The sequence below is a fragment of the Pipistrellus kuhlii genome, unplaced genomic scaffold, assembly GCF_014108245.1.
Source record: "Pipistrellus kuhlii isolate mPipKuh1 unplaced genomic scaffold, mPipKuh1.p scaffold_m20_p_13, whole genome shotgun sequence".
Taxonomy (NCBI): domain Eukaryota; kingdom Metazoa; phylum Chordata; class Mammalia; order Chiroptera; family Vespertilionidae; genus Pipistrellus; species Pipistrellus kuhlii.
In genome coordinates this window covers 35,620,103-35,635,052 of record NW_023425438.1, presented here as the reverse complement: position 1 = coordinate 35,635,052, position 14,950 = coordinate 35,620,103, and the positions used below count along the sequence as shown (strand labels likewise).

At 44.5% G+C, this 14,950-nt stretch overlaps 1 protein-coding gene across 2 annotated transcripts in view; it reads right to left on the bottom strand.

Annotated features, from left to right (window-relative positions):
* Positions 1 to 14,620, bottom strand: part of ANXA4 (annexin A4) — a 49,934-nt gene extending 35,314 nt beyond the window's left edge. Inside the window, exon 1 of one of the 2 annotated variants that reach the window (XM_045580858.1) lies at positions 14,499 to 14,620. The gene's annotated coding sequence lies outside the window, so the exon portion shown is untranslated. The remainder of the gene's footprint in view (positions 1 to 14,498) is intronic. The other variant, XM_036435617.1, reaches the window with a different exon arrangement.
* Between the last annotated feature and the right edge of the window lie 330 nt (positions 14,621 to 14,950).

Here is a 14,950-nt window from a genome sequence, read left to right as displayed (position 1 = left end):
CACATGTGCGTGAGTCATTCACCATTTTTCTTTGGTACATGGTTTCATTTTACAACCCACAGGCTGACAAATTTATAGTTCCAGTCTGTAGATTTGTGGAGGGTGTGACTGGGCCCCACCCAAACACGAAGGCTCTCAAAACTGTCTATGTAATAGGAAAATGGAAGCAACTCCTTTTCCTTGGAACTTAAGATCCTTCTGAAAAGTAAAGAAGCTTGAAGAGCTGGGGTTTGAGTCTAGAGAAATAAGAGTCGAACTTTTAATCAAAGACAAAGTGTGTGAGCTAAATCAAAGTAAACAACGTTGGAAACCTGCCTAAGTATTCTTAGGAAAGAATCTAATCCAACCAGCACCTGGCAAGTAACTTACTGACAGACTTTTGTCTAAGTTTTACCCACTTATTCACAGCAGTCTAATAAAGTTTCTACTCCAATGATTCCTTTGTCTAACAGGCAGGGAGAAGGAGGGAAGAAACATCTACTAAATACTCCTCTGCATTACTTTACAAATCTACTCAATAACTGCTGGAGACATTAAGATTAGAAAAATAAAGAGAGCACTGAGGTGGCCTACATGATTGTTGGGAGTTGGTTGGATACTATTCGTTGTTCAATGCCTGCCTTGTTCAGGGTCTTTCTCCTTCACATAATACCTGTTTCCCCAGACAGAAACTTCTAGTAGGGCACAAATCAAAGCATATTCTAATAAGCTTTATAAATATACTAGCGGTGAAGATCCTTGCAAGAGTAGGCCTTCCTTCCCCTGGTTGCTGGCACCACCTTCGCTCCAGCCAGAGCCACCTTTCTGCCTCTCACCTTGTTGCATCAATTTGCATATCCACTCCTTATTGGCTGTGGGCACCACCATCTTTGTCAAGGAGTTATGGTCAATTTGCATATTTCATCTTTATTAGATAGGATGTCTACCCTATCTTATTTTCTGGGTACTGAATTCAGCTTATATAGTTTAGTGTTTCAAATTTTTTACAAGTGGTTTTTTTGTTTTGTTTTGTTTTGTTTTTTTATTGGGGGTGGGGGTGGTAATCCTTACCTGAGAATATTTTTCTATTTATTTCTTTAAAATATATTTTTATTGATTTCAAAGAGGAAGGGAGAGGGAGAAAGAGATAGAAACATCAATGATGAGAATCATTGATCAGCTGCCTCCTGCATGCCCCCTACTGGAGATCAAGCCCACAACCTGGGCATGTGCCATTGATCAGAAGCAAACCTGGGACTCTTCAATCCACAGGCCCATGCTCTATCTACTGAGCCAAACCAGCTAGGGCCCGAGGATATTTTTCCACTGATTATTTTTAGAAAGAGTGGAAGGGAAGAGGAGAGATAAAGAAACATCGATGTTAGACATCGATTGGTTGCCTCCTGCACTGGTCCTGACCAGGCCCAGAGATGGAGCCTGCAACAGAAGTATGTGCCCTTGACCGAAATAGAACTCAGTCCGCTGGCCAACGCTCTAGCCACTGAGCCAAACGAGCTAGGGCTGGTTTTCTTTTGTTAGCCGAGTGACTCCTAATACAATCTGTGAACTGGAGACCTCGGGAATTCTAGTGGGCTGGTTTTTTATTGGTGTCTGTGTTTTTGAACTGTTCTGCATTTTAACTGCAGATAAACTGGATTCCCCTCCTCCCACGCCAGTGACCATTGAAACAAGAAGCTGATGTGCTGGTAATGCTGATTATTGCTCACAGTCATGGGACTGATATGATAGTTTCACTGATGTTTCATGTTCATCATTCAGCAAGCATTCTCCGAATGCCTGTCCATGCCTGACACCATTCTGGGCACTAAAAGGCTCACTTCAATTTCCACCTATATCCCCTTCATAGAGAAAATTATCCCATATGCCTTCTCTGTTCAAGAGTAGCCTATTGTTTAAAAAGAAGCTATTCCTGAACCGAAAAGGCATATGGGATAATTTTCTGGAGGCGGTTGGGATGACTCTGTCGAACTTCCTTCCCACTGCAAGGACTTTCTCTCTGCAGCCTCTCTGGATGGTTCTCTCCCAGCCTCCAGTCATTCTCCCTCTGGTCATGGGGCTCACTCCTCCACAGGGCAGGCCTGGCCGCTGCTTAGTGGCTCAGCATCAGGAAAGCCAGTCTTGTATTGTTTGTTCTGTGCTCTGCAGCTAGTATCAAAGAAGTTTAGAAATAACAACCCTTTTGATTATGTTTATCCTACTGCTAGCCACATTAATACAATAATAATAGCAATATTATCCAGTATGCATCAGTAGCAAGTGAAAAAAAAAGAAATGCCAGCAATAGCTCGTCTGGCTTTTGCTCTGAACCAAAAACATTGCAGGGTTTCATCCAAAGCTATGGCTTCGGTGCAGCTATGACATGTTTTCTCAAGCCCTCTGTGGCAGGTGCTTATGCTGCTAGAGGCAGTGCCCCTTTAGACTTAAAACACAACTGCTCTTTTGATCACAGAGTTGACAATGAGGCATGCCAGTAAGCCAGGACAAGTGGCATAGGGAAACTGAGACAGATAACCGAACCAACTGGCAGAGTAATTTACAGCAGACACGGTCACCTCTCTAGAAACAGGAGGCCTCAGTAGTATCTCAAGTCCAGATCCAGAAAAGCAACAAACCAAGTGGGCGACACCAGTACCTGCTGCCATGACTAAGGTCTCCCTGTCCTGACACTGATCAATCAGTGAAGACCACAACCCTGCAGGAGCACACCTAGAAAATGGGTAAATATTCTGTCCAAACCCTCCCCTGAGAACTCCCCTAAGATTCCTGCCTGCAAGAGAGAGATGAAAGCCTCAGACAGAGGACTCAGAGAGCCTTCTCCTTCCCAGGAGCACTCTCACCCGTGCCTCCCTGCCTTCTTCCCCCACAGACTTACATCTCCTAAACTCTAGCAACCAGGTCAGCAGTGGGCAGCAGCCGTTCGTCCCAGACAAACCCTGAACTTGTCCTCAATCCTTCCCCCCACCCCTTTCTCTGACTTCCTAGTGAGCCAAAGCAGCCCAGCCCAGGCTCATTCCCCTGGTCCTTTCTTGTTTCAGTACCGAGTTTAATAAACATCCTCTAAAATTCACCTGGCCTTGCCCTAGCTGGTTTGGCTCAGTGGATAGAGCGTCGGCCTGCGGACTGAAGGGTCCGGATTCGGTTTTGGTGAAGGGCATAAGCTCAGATTGCGGGCTTGATCCCCAGTAGGGGGTGTGCAGGAGGCAGCTGATCAATGAGTGTCTCTCTCTCTATCTCTCTCTCTCTCTCCCCCCTCTTCCTCTCTGAAATCAATAAAATATATATTAAAATAAAATAAAATAAAATAAACTCACCTGGACTCACATTGTGAAATTTGTCCTGTATGACACTACTGGCTGTCCCTAAGCAGACCTGTTCAGGGCCAGGTCCCCTTTCCAATAAGAACGAGATAAACATGTTAAGCTAACCACAGGTGACAGAGCAATTCGGAGGCTGAGATGTAAGTACTCAAAGAAAGTGGGAGTAGAAATTGGGGTGGGGGTAGAGGGAATGCTTGCCCCCTTAAAGAGATCATTTCCGCAGTGCTGGATTATCAGGTAGACTTGAGAGAGTGTCTAGCCCACCCCTTCATTCTGTAGACAGGAAACAGCCCCGAGACCACTTTCTGGGTAATGTGCATGGTAATAACGTGTTGGGTTCACTCAACGGACCCGAGGTCTGGCAGGTGCTGGCATGGTGAACAGCACTAGTGCCCACTAAGATGGGAGTATCCATGCCATCCTTCTGTTGAGATCTGAGTTGGTGGAGCCAACTTCACAGCCTCCTTGCTAATTTTCCATGATGGCCATTCTGGCAGGACCTCCTCCTTCAAAGACCACACCATCCTAACGGAGTGGCTGGAGTCCAGGGCCCAATCACTCGGGTTTGTAAACCGCCCAAACCCACTTCCTAGCTGTATGATTGGGGCAAGTTATTTCTCTGTTCCTCCATTTCCTCATTGGTCACATGGAATTATTAGCAATACTTTATAGGGTTGTTGCAAAGATTAATCAAATTATTATATCAGAAAGGTGCACACATTATGTACTCAACAAATATTAGCTAGGTATTCATTTTATTACTATGCTCTCCCAGTATCTCCCGTTATCTTTATATTCTAGTGAGCTGTTCAGGGAGCTAAGGTGGGGGTTATCGACTTGGCCCATATTAAAAACATCTGTGGTGTACAGAGTTCAAGCTTTCTTATCTACCAGCAAGTCAAACCAGATTTCCCTTTGGCCACCAAATCAATGAGGCTGTGTGTGTGTGTGTGTGTGTGTGTGTGTGTGTGTGTGTGTCTTCTGGTAAAATCATTGTCCTCACAGTTGTCTGAATTCTAAGACAGCACTTCCCTGGACTCTGCTCACCAGATGCCCATCCTGGGCCCCCACTTTCCTGCTTCTAATTCTTTTTGTTTGTTTGTTGTTTGTTAATCCTCAACCAAGGACATCCCCCCCCCCCCCCCCCATTAATTCCCAGAGAGAGTGGAAGGGACGGGGAGAGACAGAGAAACATTGATGTGAAAGAAACACACCAATTGGCTGCCTCCCACACATGCCAGGACCAGGGCTGGGGAGACACCCTGCAACTGAAGTGTGCACTCTTGACCGGAACTGAACCCGAACCAAACTCGTGACCCTACAGCCTGAGGGCCGACGCACTAACCAATGAGCCAAACCAGCAAGGGCCCCGCTTCGAATTCTTAACAGGACCTTACACACAGTGCACCTGCAAGAAACGCTTGCTGACCAACTGAACTGGCTGCTCATGAAGCTGCAGGGCCAGTTTTAATCACCTTGGCTCCCTGGGCTTCCTGGTCCCCAAGAAGGTTCCCTACAGCCCTTTCCAGCCCTACCCACAGTCTCCTCCGCGCACCTTGTTTCTGAGCTCATGGTATTCACTAAAGAAACATTACAAAGTTTCTATTGCGCCAGTCGCACTGGGGTTTATTGTATTCTCTGGCTTGAAGTAGTCAAGGATGTCTGAAGACACAAAAGAGTACTAGCCATAAAAGACAATATTGATAAATAAACATTATTCTGAATAAATGAAGCCAAACAGTTTTATATGAAATTCTAGAACAAGCAAAGCTTAAATATACTGCCTGGCTGGCATGGCTCAGTGGTTGAGCATCGACCTATAAACTAGGAGATCAAGGTTTGATTTCCGGTCAGGGCACATGCCTGGGTTGTGGGCTCGATTCCCAGTGAGGGACGTGCAGGAAGTAGCTGGTCAATGATTCTCTCTCATCATTGATGTTTCTCTCTCTCTCTCTCTCTCTCTCTCTCTCTCTCTCTCTCTCTCTCTCTCTCTCTCTCTCTCTCCCCTTGCCCCTTCCTCTCTGAAATCAATAAAAAATATTTTAAAAAGGCTTATATATACTGCTATAAAGCACAAAAATGGTTGCCTGGGGTCAGGGATGGGGGGTGGTGGTGAGGCAGAGGGGGTACTAACTACAGGGAAGTATAAGAGAAGGAACTTTAGGGAGTAATAGAAATGTTCCTTATCTTGACTGGGGTAGTAGTATTCAGATGTATACATTTGCCAAAACTCACTGAGTCACCTCACACCTGTTAAGATGGCTTCTATAAAAAACAAACAAACAAACAAACAAAAAACAGAAAATAAGTGTGAGTGAAGATGTGGAAAAAACTGGACTCCATGTATAAAATGGTACAGCCACTGTGGAAAACAGCATGGTGGTTCCTCAAAAAGTTAAAAATAGACCTGGCCAATGCGGCTCAATTGGTTGGGCTTCGCCCCACACACTGAAAGGTTGCCAGTTCCCTTCCCAGTCAGGCACAAGCTCGGTTTCAGCTTAATCCCTGGTAGAGGGCATGCAGGAGGCAGTCGATCAATGTTTCACTTTCTCATCGATCTCTCTCTCTATCTCTCTCCCTCTCTCTCCCTTCCTCTCTCCCTCAGAGTCAATAAAAATTCTTTTGGGGAAAAATTCTTTTAAAAAAAACATAAAAATAGAATAATTACTATATGACCCAGCAATTCCACTTCTTGGACTCAGAAATATCTATACACCCATGTACACAACAGCCTTATTTGCAATAGCCAAATGAAGCAACCCATGTGTCAATTGACGAATAAACAAAATGTGGAACATACATACAATGATATATTAGTCAGCCTTAAAAAGGAAGGAATTTAAATTTTATATTTTTATTGATTTCAGAGAGAGGGAAAGAGAGAAACATCAATGGTGAGAGGGAATCATTGATCGGCTGCCTCCTGCACGCCTCCTACTGGGTATCAAGCCTGAAAACCCTGGCATGTGCCCCGACAGGGAATCAAACTCTGACCTCCCGGTTCATGGGTCAATGCTCAACCACTGAGCCACACCAGCTGGGCAAGGAAAGAAATTCGACACATGCTACAACATGGATGATTCTTGAGGACATGATACTAGTGAGATACTTAGAGTAGCCAAATTCATAAAACAGAAAATATAATGGCAGTGGCAGAGGATGGAAGAAGGGGCTAATATGGAGTTATATAGTTTAACAGGTAGAGTTTCCATTTCATAAGATGAAAGAGTTCTGTGGATGGATGTTGGTGATGATTGCACAACAATGTAAATGTACTTAAAAATAATTAACTGTACACCTAATACTTAAGAACTGTACACTTTAAAATAATTAATGTGGCAAATCTTATATGTATTTTATAGCAATTTGTAAAAGTAATTTAAAAAATGTGCACTCCTTTAAAAAAAAATGCTCATCAACTAACTACTAAAAATATGTGCATTTTATTTTATGTGAATTATGTCTCAATAAAAAGAGGCCAAGGTCTCAGCTTTGTAGGGTGACAGTGGCCTCTCAGGGGAAGCAGGCTGCCATTATCCTTCATTTAGCAATATCCACTCTCAGGTGAAAATCCAACTCAGTGGAGAATCTAAAAATCCACATATCTTTTGCACAGCATCTTGGATAAAATCCTATGTTCTCAGGTATAACAATTATTCAAAGAAAGAAAGAAAGAAAAAAAAAGTCCAGCATAGTTAGGCTTTCATGTTGTTTCCTAATTCACTTCCAGAGTTATTTTAGAATCAAGGGTCAATTAATTCCATGATCCTTTTTCAGAAATACCACAAGTAAATTACTCTAGGCAAGTAAGTACTTAATGCAGGGAACACAGTTGATCATAAGCTACTGGCATTGATCTCCAGATCTCGTCTGTTCTACTACCAGGAACTCTCATAGGTCCAACTGCATTGCGTCACCTCTGGCCTGTCCCTCTGAGTCACAAACTACAGGCTACCATATCCTGAGGCTCAAATTGCAAGGTTGATGGCTTCTCTCATCTCCGCAATCAGAAGCCTTGGGATAAAACAAGAGGAGTGCCTTAGATGGAACACCTGAGTCACCTACTCACCCCCAAACTAGCCAAGAGGTGTTGAGGTAGATACCATGGTGGTAGAATGAATGTTGAAGCATAACTACATGTTGGCTCTTTGTATTCAAATAATTGTCTCATCAGAGGGAAAAAGAAAAAAACCTTGAATTTAACATTTGGTCTTTTCTCTTATAACCTTTCCCAAAGAAACTAAAATCCACTGCACCTGTATTTACAAAATCCTTGTGATCCAGAAAGAGAAGAGAAACTAAAGTATAGTCGTTTTCCCTTATCTACGGTTTCACTTTCTGTGGTTTCAATTACCCATGGTCAACCACAGTCCAAAAATACTGACTGGAAACTTCCAGGAATAAACAATTAATAAGTTTTAAATTTCGTGCTGTTCTGAATAGCATGATGAAATCTCGCACTGTCCCATTCTGTCCCACCTAGGGTGGGACTCACCCCTATGTCCAGCCATATCCATGCTGTATACACGACCTGCCTATTAGTCACTTAGTTGCTATCTTGGTTATCAGAGACAGAGAGAGAGCGAGAGACAGAGAGAGCACATTTAGTATGTTATAATTGATTTTATTACAGTATGTGGATATAATTGATCTATTCTATTATTAGTCATTGCTATTAATCGCTTACTGTGTCTAATTTACCAATGAAACCTTATTATAGGTATGCCTGTATAGGAAAACCCAGTACACATCAGATTCAGCACTATCTGCAGTTTTAAGCATCACTGGGGTTCTTGGAACGTATCCCCGTGTATAAGAGGAGCTACTGTACAGGAGGGAAGGGATTTGCAGTGAGTCAGTGAGAAAGGCAGACATGCAGCCAGGCTTCCTGTTTGCCTGTAGGTAAGAAAACAGGTATTATGCAGTCCAGTCATTTCCCTACCAACACCGCATCTGTTTGCCTTGAAAGGATGCAAACACTGCCCAGGTGGATAGGAAAAGCAGCTGAATTTTCCTTCATAGGTTTTCCTCCAGTGGGCCAGGGCAGCCTTAGAATCTGGGAGTGAGCTAAGAATAAACATTGCTCTCAAGTGTTCCCTTTTATTCTGATGCCTCCTGTGCTCTACAAATCTTCTAGCTTTGTGGGCAACTCCCCCTGCCCTGGTGCAGCCACTCCTTCAGTGGGCCAGGGCAGGGTTCTATTTCCAAATTTTTCCAGAATCCAAGTTGACTCTGGCAGGAGAATACAAAAACAGAACTGTGAAAAATCTTCCACCGGGGATTTCTGATTCACATAAGGAACTTGCTATTTCTGACAAAGCCTCTCCCAAATTCTCACTAAAAACCTCATGAAGGCCTGGCCAGTGTGACTCACTGGATTGAGCGTCCTTCCTTGCACCAAGAGGGCGACAGTTCGATTCCCTGTCTGGGCACATGCCCAGGTTGCGGGCTCTGTCCCTGGTGGGAGTGTGCAGAAGGCAGCTGATCAATATTTTTTTTCTTTTTTTTTAAATTATTTTTATTGATTTCAGAGAGGAAGGGAGAGGGAGAGAGATAGAAACATCAACGATGAGAGGATCATTGCCGATCGATATTTCTATCTCTCTCTCCCTTTCCCTTACTCCCTTTCTAAAATCAATAAAAATATATCTTTTAAAAACCTCATGAAGGTATGGGAAGACAAAAGACAAAACCAAAAACACTAGGATTGACATGTCAGAAGATGAGAGGAAGTGAAATTAACTTAAGGCAGATGGAGTGTGTAGTGGTAGAGTGGATGCTGAAGTATAACTGCATGTTGGTTCTTTGTATTCAAATGAGAACGTATATGATCACATGTTAATTTTGAAGGTGGAAAATCTGATAATTATACATTCTTCACCTCTGTTTCATTCTTCTTCTTTACAATGTTAAAATGGGCAGGTGATATTGGTAACTTTTCCTGTGTATTCCTACAGAAGTAATGTATTAACAAGTATATAAGAATATAGATGGCCTCTGTCATTCTTATCTACAGAAATGGTAGCTTACTCTGAAAACCTATATTTTACTTTTTTAAGAAAAAAAGTATCTTTGATATTATATCTATTTCTATCAATCTGCATTACTTTTTTAAAAAAAGCTTCATCCAAGGATATGTTTTTTTAAAGAGAGAGAGAAAGAAATATCCATGTGAAAGAAAAACATCAACCAGTTATCTTCTGTATGTGTCCTGACCGAGGATTGAACCCACAACCTAGGTATATGTCCTAATCAGGAATCAAACCCACAATCCTTAGGTGGATAGGACAACATTCCAACCAACTGAGCCACCTGGCCAGGGCAATCTGTATTAGTACTTTTTAAGAGCTGCATAATATTGCTCTGCATGGGTAGTCCATAATTTAATCAGTCTCTTACTGATAGACATTTAGGCCATTTACTAGTATAACCTTTTATTGCTACAAAAGAGGCTGAAATGAATATAACTTTGCACACACATCTCTACACACATGCCCAAGTACATCTTTGGAATAAATTCCTAGAGTCCAAATTGCTGGGACAAAGGTAAATGCATTTTTTTTTTTTTTTTTTACAAACATTGTCCAATTTCAGAGCTTTTATTTTATTTATTTATTTTGGTTATCAAATGATCTTAGCCAAAACGTCCGTATCAAATGATCTTTAATTGAAATATCTTCCTTTGTAGTTTTTTTTTTATATTGTTGTTGCTGCTATTGTTAATTCTCACCTGAGGATATTTTTTTCCCATAAATTTTTAGAGAGAACTGAAGGGAGGGAGGGAGAGAGAGATAGAAACATCAACGTGGGACACATTGATTGGTTGCCTCCTGCATGTACCCTGACCCGGGCAGGGGATCAAACCTGCAAACCAGGTATATGCCCTTGATTGGGAATTGAACCCATAACTCTTTGATGTGTGGGCTGGTGTTCTAATCACTGAGCAACACTAGCCAGGGCACCTTTGTAGTTCTTAACTAGCTGGGCATTCCCTACCCTACTGTTGACCTGCTGATGTCATCTATGATGTCATGAGGGTGGCAACCATCAATATTGCAGCCCAGACTGGACAATCCAGGGCAATTCTTAACTTAATGTCTATATACCTGCTAAGTGTCAATGACTGGGCTTAGAAGGGTGTCTGTAAACCCCTTGAAACTGTATGAAAAATGTCAAATGTGTGTTTTTCTCAAGACAGTATTCATGGCTTTAATCAGAGTCTCAAAGGGGTCTGTGACTCTAACAAGGATAAGAACCCCTGAGACAACAAGTCCTTGTACCTCATCAAAAAGCAACTGTAGCAGAAGTTGAAGCTAAGCAGGACCCAGGAAATGCCTTCCTGAGCTCCCTGGAGGAGTGAGAGGGAGGATGTTTGAGGCTGATTATTACCACTGGGCTTGTTCCTATAATGGGCCTCCTCCAAGGAAGATGGCTCAAGAACACATAAGTGAGGAACCTTGCCCCCACTCACCACAGGGCCCCTCTACATTACTTTCTGATAATAACTTACTACTACCTCTTAGAAGTGGAAAGGTGAGTGCCCTAAACCAGAGTTTCGAATCCACAGTGATTCTTTGGCCATTCATGGGGATCTCTGCTCTGTGACAAGTCAGGCTACTCATGCTGCCTTATGCCTGGGCCTTAAAGGTTTAATGGTGTTAAGGCAGAAAGTTAAAGGTCTTCTCCAGAGTAATTTGCATTCTGGCATTTAGCTGCAATTTACCTCTGCTGCTGATGAGAGATAAAAGATGCATGTGGTATTCATGTCTAGCAGTCCAGACCAAGAAGTGATATGGCAATTTCCTGACCGCAAACATCTTGAACCTTTCAAAGAATTCTTCAGAGGTGGGGGTTCAGGTTTCCATGGCAAACACTCTCAGTCCAGTGCAAACACAACTGAACACCAACAAGTTACTCCCGTAGAACCAACAAGAGGCCTTAAATAGGAATCCTAAATCCCTGGGGAAATTAAACTTTATTTTTATTTGTTTGATTTGCACAGACTGTGAAATGATCACCACAATCGGTTCTGCCAATACCCATCATCTCAGATAGGATAAAAAGAAGAGTTTCCACATGAAGGAAACTCAGGATTTACTCTCTTAACATCCTTCTCATATATCATAGAGCAGAGTTAACGATCTTTATCATATTTCACGTTACATCCCTAGCCCTGTTTATCTTAGGGAAATTAGTCTTAATAGAGTAACCCCCATCTCAGTTTCAATTTGGTTTATTTTAAAATAAGCTAAAAAAACTTTTGTTGGAAATCTATATTGGTCTAGAGGTGTTAAGCACTGAAAACCTATGGGGTGAATTTGATGTGATAAGTATAATAAAAAACTTGAGAATAGGGATAATTTCAGCCTTGAGCAATGGCAATATCATAGCCAATGAGGTAAGGTGTGATTATTGCTCATTGAGAGTGGGGCCAATTTCAGCATTTACCACATTACCTAGAGTTTATAGCATAACAACAGGCCTATGGTTTCATTAATGCTTTATCAAACATGCACATACTCACAAAATGGTCAGAAGCATGTTTCAAAAACGTAAGTTTATCAAAGCAAGGCCCAAGAAACACCTGAATTACAATCATCCAGGGAGCCTCTGAAATAGGCCGATTTCTGGGTCCTACCCTGTCATACGAGATGGGAATTTTTAGGAGAGAGGCAAAAACCTGCATGTTGTGCAAGCTTCCTGGGGGACGTCCCTGCAGCTTGGAAACCATGGCTTTAGAAGTCGTCTTAGGGTAGCCTTCTACCCCTCACAGCTCCGTCAGAAAGGGCCTGTGGCTGCCTCTGCCTCGATACCTCTCGTGAGAGAGTTCTCACCAACTGCGAGCCCACCCAGCCTACGGGTTTCACTTCCTTAAATTTAACCAGAAGCTACCGTCCAAAAAACGCCTACCCAACTCTGCCCAGCGCCTCACAGAGCTGATTTCCTCATTCTCATGCCAAGCCCCTCAAGCATGGAGGGCTGTTCACATCTGTCCCCACACCCCCTCAGTCTACCCACTCCAGTGGAAACAGCTCTAGTTCTTTTAACCATATTTCAAGATATGGTTGGCAAAGGTAAGTTAAAGAGGAAGAGAAAGACGTGTGGCCAGGATTTGGTTAATAATCCAGGAACCCACAAATCCAACCTCAAATCACTGTGAGCCAAGCACCGATGGAGCCATCGTAGGACAGAGACTCACCCTGACCCAGGACCACGACGGGAGCCTTGGGATCCTCATCTGTAAAACCAGGTTAATAACCCCCCTCAGGCTGTAATAACGACTAACAAGAGCAACCTGGGGTAACTTATTCAGAGTCGCTCTGCTCCAGGAAAGACAACGGAGCACCGAGCAAACTGCCTTCATACGTAGCCCTAATTGCAGTGAAAGCAAACACTCAAGGGCTAGGTTTGGGCTAAACCACAGCCCAAAGCCTATACCAAAATAATTTTAGCCGAAACCGGTTTGGCTCAGTGGATAGAGTGTCAGTCAACCTGCGGACTGAAAGATCCCAGGTTCGATTCCGGTCAAGAGCATGTACGTTGGTTTTGGGCACATCCCCAGTAGGGGGGTATGCAGGAGGCAACTGGTCGATGTTTCTCTCTCATGTTTCTCTCTCATTGATGTTTCTAGCTCTCTATCCCTCTACCTTCCTCTCTGTAAAAAAATCAATAAAAAATATTTTTTAAATAAATAAATAAAATAAAATAACACCATTCTTTAAAAATATATATTTTTTGAAGTTTCTTATTTTATATTAAAAAGGTACCTAAACTTTGAATTCTACTCCAAAATTTACCTGTGTTTGTATAAAAAAAAATTTTTTAGCCTTAAATATTTGGGTAAAATTGACACCCAAGGAAAATCCACCCCCACGCACATCTTATTTATTCTGACACTTTAGGCGATCCCTGGCACACCGTTTAGCATCCCCAGGACCTGTACACCTCCATCTCTCTTGGAGAGGAGCAGGTTTAGTCTACACGCAGGTGAGCAGGATGAGAAAAACAAATGAGTGACCAGACATAAGCAAAGAAACCAGCCAAAGACATCTGGGTGTGACCAGGAGACTCTGTCTTCAGAGGCTGAGAGCTGGCGTGGTCCCACGTGGCTGTGCTTGAAATCGCTTTCAGAGGAAAATTATCCCTAAGGAAGGCAAGAACATCTAAGAGGGAAATTCATTGGCACCGTTGATTCAGTAGTTGTGTGTTTGTGCATGCTTGTGTCTATGTGTGTCGGTATGTATGTGCCCAAAGCAATAGAAACCTGGCCTTAGATGAATGTAGGCGATCTGGCCTTGGCCATTCAGGGCTTTGGGATGTAAGCCGGTCTTGGGTGGCTATGGTTACCCATTTTCTAAATCCTGTCCCCTTCCTCTCCTGCTTGCTCTAACGCCTGTCTGCCATCTGAGAAGTCCCTGGCTTGCCTATCAATAGAGTCACTTGCAATGGAAAGGGGAGGTGGGTTTCCAGCATTGATGGGCAATGGGCTGGATCATTTAGAGGAGGGAGTCCTATCCATTCTTCCCACAAATGTTGGGAAAACAGTTGAAAAGCAATAATATCTTTGGCCCTCAAGTTTCCAGCTGGTCAAAGCCACGACAAAGGAGTGAAACTGAACCTCTGGCAGATTATATAATAATTATTATTTTCTAATAATAATAACAACAGATTCAATAATAATAATAATAATAATAATAATAGTTTCAGAGCCCATGTGCCAGGCATTGTGCTGAGGGCATTAGATACACAAGGAGAGAAAAGGAAAGAAAGTAGGAGAAAGCTTCTTAGAAGGATCGAGGAAAGAATGAAAAAGTAAAACTTGGGTGTTAGCCTGAGTCAGCTCCAGGGAACATGAACTGAGTCCTTTGTTTTTAATGACCAAACCCGGCACCGTGCTAGGCGCATGAGCTCAGTGAGGACCAGCTTCGGTCCCTGCCTGGAACCCGGAGCGGGCTGACCTGCGCTGGGGGTCCTTCTGGGCGAAGGCTTGTCCCCGGGACCGAGCCCCGAGTCCGGGCCGCGGCCTCCGCTCCGCCCAGCGCCGCCCGGGCCGCCCTCCCGCCCCCTCGCCGGCGACGGGCACCCGTCCTGGGCGCGGCGCGGCCCGGCGTCCCCGCGGGGCGCCCCGGGGCTGCGCGCCCCTCCCCGGAGCGCAGGACCCCGGTCCGGGGGCCCCCTTACCGATCGATCGCGCCGAGCCGGGGCTGCGCCTGTGCTCAGAGCCTGCGGAGGTCACACCCTCGTCGGGGCTGGGCAGCCGGTCTTATTCCGCGCGGACCCGCCCCGCTTCAGGGTGGAGACTGAGCCCGAGTTCCTGGTCCCTGAGACCGGAACACGGTCCGGGGCGCAGCGCACCGGGAGCCGAGACTGGGGCCGCGGGGGGCGTCACCAGACCTGGCGGGTGAGGGTTGGGGGAGGTGGCACCGGACACGTGCCTGCTCCCGGGCCTCGGCAGGTCCCACTCCCCCGGACCCGGACCCGGACCCGGATCGCCCAGCCCGCCCAGTACCCTCCCGCCCCGCCCGCTCCGGCCCCGGAGAGTTGGAGCTCCCGTGCCCACCGCGGCCCCGGTGCCCGCGGCCTCTGCGCTGGAGTCCGGAGTCCCGCCGCTGCCTCCCTGCGGGGCGCACGCT